The sequence below is a fragment of the Pteropus alecto genome, unplaced genomic scaffold (assembly GCF_000325575.1).
Source record: "Pteropus alecto unplaced genomic scaffold, ASM32557v1 scaffold123, whole genome shotgun sequence".
In the NCBI taxonomy this organism is placed as follows: Eukaryota; Metazoa; Chordata; class Mammalia; order Chiroptera; family Pteropodidae; genus Pteropus; species Pteropus alecto.
The window spans coordinates 3,207,862-3,213,959 of NW_006433950.1; the positions used below are offsets into that span (position 1 = coordinate 3,207,862).

At 44.4% G+C, this 6,098-nt stretch overlaps 1 pseudogene; it reads right to left on the reverse strand.

Moving 5' to 3' along the window:
- Positions 1-5,199: 5,199 nt before the first annotated feature.
- Positions 5,200-5,318, reverse strand: LOC112477374 (annotated as a pseudogene).
- Positions 5,319-6,098: the final 780 nt, after the last annotated feature.

A 6,098-nucleotide genomic window follows, 5' to 3' on the forward strand; every position in this document is an offset into this window, starting at 1 on the left:
TTCCTGAAATGGAAGGATGGTTCAGCATATGGTCATCACTGATATATTAATCAATGTGACACACCCCACGAACAGAACGAAGGGGAAAAAAAAACTCATGGTCATCTTAATTAATGTAGAAAAAGCATGGGATAAAACGCAACACCATTTCATGATAAAAACACTCAACAAACTAGGAATAGAAGGAAACCACCTCAACATCATAAAGGCCACATATGAAAAACCCACAATGAGCATCGTATTCGGTGCTGACAGACTGACAGTTTTTTCGCTAAATTAGGGACAAGATTGGGATGGCCCCTTTTGCCATTTCTACTTAACATAGGGTCCGAAGTTCTAGCCAGAGTAGTTAGGCAAGAAAAAAAAATAAACACCTTCCAAATTGGAAGCGAAGAAGTAAAATTATCTCTGTCCATAGATACCTTGACGAACACAGCAAAAATCCTGTTAGAACTAATAAATAAATTCAACAGAGTCATAGGACACAAAATCAACACACACACAAAATATCAGTTTTATTTCTATACACTAACAATGAAAAATCTGAAAAGGAAATTAAGAAAATAATTTCCTTTACAATATCACCAAAAAATAAAATAAATAAAATTAACCAAGGAGGTGAAAGACTCGTACACTGAAAACAAAATATTGCTGAAAGAAATGAAAGACATAAATGATTCATTTTACACATATATTTGTGATTACTATGTGCCAGGCATTACTCTATCTCGATTCAGGGTTACACCAGTGAAATCAATAAAATATCTCTCCACATGCTAGTGGAGAGATACAGCCATTCGGGGGAACTAGTAACACGTGCATGTTAGACTGTGATAATTGCTGAGGGCAAAAATAAACCAGGGCCAGGACAGAGCCTACTGGGGGCGGGATTTGCAATTTGCTTGCTCATGGCCTGACCTCTGCTAGAACGTGAGACTCTGGCCAGGAACCATTTCTGTCTCGGTTCCTTTCACATCCCCAAGGCCCAGAGTGATGCTGGGAACAGGTTATGAGTGACTGCTGCGTAGACCAATCATGGTCCAGTCTGAACATGGGGCTTGCAGCAGGGGCACAGGTGGGGAGATTGTTTATAGAGTCTGATCTCCACTGGCCCGCTCATCTAGGAAACTTGTGTCCAGTGAGACCCAAGAGATCTTCCTGTTTTTAATTGGGGTAAAATACACGTAAAATGTAGTCCCTTTTAAATGTACAGTTCGGTGACATGATGTACATGCTCAGTGTTAAGCACCTATCACCTCTGTTCACCTCCAGAACCTTTCATCATCCCATACTGAAGCTACCTATTAAATGCTGATTCCCCGTTCCCCTGGTAACCACTATTCTAGTCTCTGTCTCTATGAATTTGACCACTCTAGGTACCGCATATAAGTGGAGTCATCTACTACTTGTCCTTTTGTGTCTGGCTTATTTCACTTGGTGTAATGTCCTCAAGTTGCATCTGTGTTGCAGGCATGTGTCACGATTTCATTGCTTTTAGGTAAAAGGAATTTACTTTTAGGCAGATTGTTCTAATGGGTATGTAGTGGCATCCTACTGTGATTTTAATTTGCATTTCCAAAAGACTTTTGAGGCCGCGTGATACTCATTGTATGTGCAGACCCAAGGGAGCTTCTTGGCTGTGTCAGAATCCTCGGTCTGCTTTGCAGCTGGTAAAGCAAGAACTGCTTCGTAAATTTCTCAAGGGTGGAAAATCGTGGCTACCTCGTTCACTGCAGGACCCCAGGGCGCAGTACCAGCGCCGAGCACGCCAGCACACTGAGAGAGAGATGATGCGAAATGAAGATTCAGGGCCTTTTCCGGAATTTCTAGAAATTGTCCACCTTATTATTGGTATATTTTCCTGTGTTTCCTGCACGTGAAGGTCACAGGAGGGAGGGTCCCCCATGGCCTTTGCGGCCCTCACAGAGAGACATACCGAATGATTCGGATGGATCCTGACTTCTTTTCATTCAGTCACCAAGATGTCGCTAAGCAAGATGGAACTGAAACAGATAGATCACTCTGTTTTCATCATAAAGACAAAGAAACGCACAGGGGCAGGATAAGAAGGGAACCTGGACCACTGGACTACTGATGGGTGCCTACGAGTGTGCATCCCTTTCGAAGAATTCTTTTCCCTCATCCGCTTTGTTGGGAATGGTTTTTTTTCCTTACCTCCTTCCGTTTCCAGCTCTTGCTCTGCCTTTATACTGGCTTCTTCCCAGGGATTCAGGTGAGGAGGTATAACTGTGGCCGCCCCCTTCTAGAATCAGAGAGAACTAGATCAGCACACCCATCGGAGACGTTATCTCAGGCCTGGGAGAGTACGGACTCTAGGCAAAGACCTGTTTCTCACAGCCAGGAGTGCTGGGTCCCGGACCAGCTCAGCGCGACTTCCCCAAGTCGTGTTTACACTGTCACGCTGTGCAAATTGGAGAGTTTGTTTCCAGGAACATCTGGGAGGACCAGCTGGACACGTCTTTCCCTTCCCATTAATTTAGGTTCCTAATTAATCGTGCAAAACCCAAACCTAATAAGCAGGAACTGGGACTGAAAATAATCATTATGCCCCCCAAACATGCACACAGTTTAACGACAACTTGGCCCAGGTGATTGGGACTCCCTTGGCTCAGTACCGTGGCTCTGACCGAGGGGTTCGGAGCGAGAAACGCTTGGGGAAGCAGATGGATCTCTACCCTCTGCTAGGCAGAGTAGAACCTAACGGGCCAGGGGGACCTGGGCTGACTTCCTGATAATTCATAAAGAATGGGCTTCCCTTGGGTCAAGTGCATCGTGGGCCTGAGAGTCAGTGGGCCTGATTTCAAACCACCCCCCTTAATGTTAATAGCTTCTGTTCACCTCTCTGGGCCTCAGTTTTCTCATCTGTAAATAAGAATAATAATATTATCTGCCTCACAAGGTTATTGTGAGGATTGAATGAGAAAATTTATTTATGGTGCTTAACTCTGGAGCTGGCACATTTGTGAAAATGAGTGGGAGCTGTTATGGTCAATGCTGCTGCTGATCAATATTCTTATCAGTAATCTCTTCCTCTGAGGATGATGGTGATGATGATTAGTCACCTAAACAAAACAAAACAAAAAAAGAAATGGGAGAAATGTCAGGGTGGCCAAATATATGGAAATAAAAACCCATTTTTCATCTGTTACGTCATATGTCTTGGTTCATAAGACCCCGGCTGAGTGCAAATTATTGGTCATCAGATTCAAGGTACATCTTTCTTTTTTTTGAATCCAATAGCATCCTGGGTTAATGCCCTTTTAAAGCGTTATAATACCAGAAACAGAGATTATGATGCATCAGCGATGGCCGTCCCTGATCAAGATAGAGCAAGGCGTTGGGTGGGCTTCGGAACTCCATTATGAGTAGAGTGGAAAATGCTAGTTTTGAAACCAGATCACATGCTGAGGACAAGGCCCCCAACTTTGAGGAAAAACAGAGTTAAAAAGATTTATAGGAAGTATTGCAAGGGCCTCTCGCATATCAAACCACCATGAAAGGTGCCTGATGGTTGACGAGCAGGTGCGTCTGAACCCCAAACCCCACGGATTGTTCTTTCCTTCCTTTGCATGTGAGTTTTACAGGAACACGTGTTCGGGGTTTCGTTGGTACTGTCCCCTTTCCCTTTTTGCCCCCAAAGACCTTCGGAAAGTAGTGTAGGAATGCGTTCGGCACGCAGTGTGGATCGCTCAAAAGCCAACCTGATCGTGGCACTCCACCTGTTAAAAACTGCCCTGGACATAAAACGTCAACTCTCTGCCCAGCTGACAAGGCCCTGGAAAGTCTGGCCCCCAGGGGACCGCAGCTGCAGTTCCCATCATGCTCGCCCTCCTGCCCCTCCTGCCCCAACTCTATCAGGCTCCCTCCTGTTCCTAGAAATCCACACACCCCCTTCTGTCTCCTGACAAAGGCTCTTGGCCACGGCTTGAAGCGTTTTTCCTCCTGCTCATCCCTGGACTAAGGCGTCTCATCCCTCAGGCTTCAGTGTAAACGTCATTTCCTGTAGGAAGTTGCCCCTGGACCTGAACTCGGTTGGTTTCTTTACTCGTGTCCTCCCACGACTCCTCACGCCTCTTCTAGGCTGGCAACTTTCGTGTTTCATTGCAGCTGCTCGTTTAATTGTCTGCCTCCCTTGATAGACCCAAGATGGGTGAGGGCAAGGGCCATATGCATCTGTAGCTTGATGCCTGGGACTGTTGCTGGCCCTCTGAACCTTGATGTTCAATGGGCATTTGTGGGATGCATGACTGTCCAGCCTGATATGGCTTCTTCGGGCCTTGGCTCTGAGGCAAATTACACAGCCCTTGTTCAGGGGCGACCCAGTGCATGTTCTTCACCTAGGAGTGTGGGACCACCCCTCAGAGCTCCCCCTGCCTCTCTGTCCCAAGGCCCCTCCCACTCCTTCTGCCATTGTGTCTTTCCTTTGCCCTTTGGTTTTACAAGTCGGTGTCTTCTTAGCAGTGTTCTTGGGTGTTCCTCAAGGTTTTAAGGTTTTAAGTAACATTCCACGTGGCTTGCTCCTCGTCTTCCTACCAGGCTTCTCCATGGGGAGCAGGGCAGGACCTTGGTGAGCATGTCCTCCTCAAGCCCCACCTACGGATGAAAGAAACTTGTTCTGCTTTTCTCTTCCCAAGGATGGGGCTGTTTTTCCCATAGATAGATGCTGGGATGTCATCTCATATCAGCAGGACGAGCAATCAGTGTGTAACCTTTCAAAATGATATACTTATGGAATGGGACAACATATTTGCAAATCATATATCTGATGGGGGTTAACATCATAGATAGATGATAGATAGATAGATAGATAGATAGATAGATAGATAGATAGATAGATATACTCATACAACTCAATCACAAAAAACCCCAAACAATCCAATTAAAAAATGGGCAGAGGAACTAAATAGACATTTCTCCAAAGAAGACATACAAATGGCCAACAGGAACATGAAAAGATGCTCAACATTACTAATTATCAGGGAAATGCAAGTCAAAACCACAGTAAGATATTACCTCGCATCTGTCAGAATGGCTGCAATCACAGGTGTTGGCAAGGATGTGGCACGAAGGGAGCCCTCGTGCACTATTTTTTTTTTTTTAGGCGAGGCAACCCTTGGTTGACCTCACAGATTGCAAGGACCTTGTCAGCTTACAATCTCTTATTTTTAAAATTTTTTACGCCTACAGTACCTGGTCTTCCTAGGTGGTCTCCCATCCAAGTACTAACCAGGCCTGACCCTGCTTAGCTTCTGAGATCAGATGGGATCGGGCTTGTTCAGGGTGGCATGGCCGTAGTCCCTCGTGCGCTATTCATGGGAATGCAAACTGGTGTGGCCACCATGGTAAACAGTAGAGAGGCGTCTCAAAAAATTTAAAATAGAACTAGCTTAAGACCCAGCAATTCTGCTTCTGGATATTTATCTAAAGGAAAAGAAATCAGTGTTTCAAAGAGCTATCTGCCACCCATGTTCATTAGAGCATGATTTATAATAGCCAAGACGTGGAAAAGACCTAAGTGTCCATTAGATGAGCGGATAAAGAAAATGTCACACACACACACACACACACACACACACACACACACAGAGGAATATTATTTAGTCATAAAAAAGAAGGAAATTCTGTCATTTGCACAAACGTAGATGAAACTTGAGGGCATTATGCTGAGTGAAATAAGTCAGACAGATAAAGACAAATACCATATACTCTCACTTACTTGCGGAATCTAAATAAACACATCCAAAACAAAACCAAAACACAACAAGAAAACCCCCAGGTTCATAGATACAGATAACAGATTGGTGGGTGCCAGGGGTGGGGTGGTGGATGAAATGGGTGAAGATGGTTGAAAGGTATAAACTTCCCAAGTTATATGATAAGTCAGTCCTGGAGATGTAACATAAAGCGAGGTGGCCACAGTTAATAATACTGCATCTTATATTTATAAGTTGCTAAGAGAATAGATCTGAAAAGTTCTCATCACAAGAAAAAAATTGTAACATGTGAGGAGACAGATGTTAACTATTGTGTAATTATTTTGCAATATATACATATATCAAGTCATCAGGTACACCTAA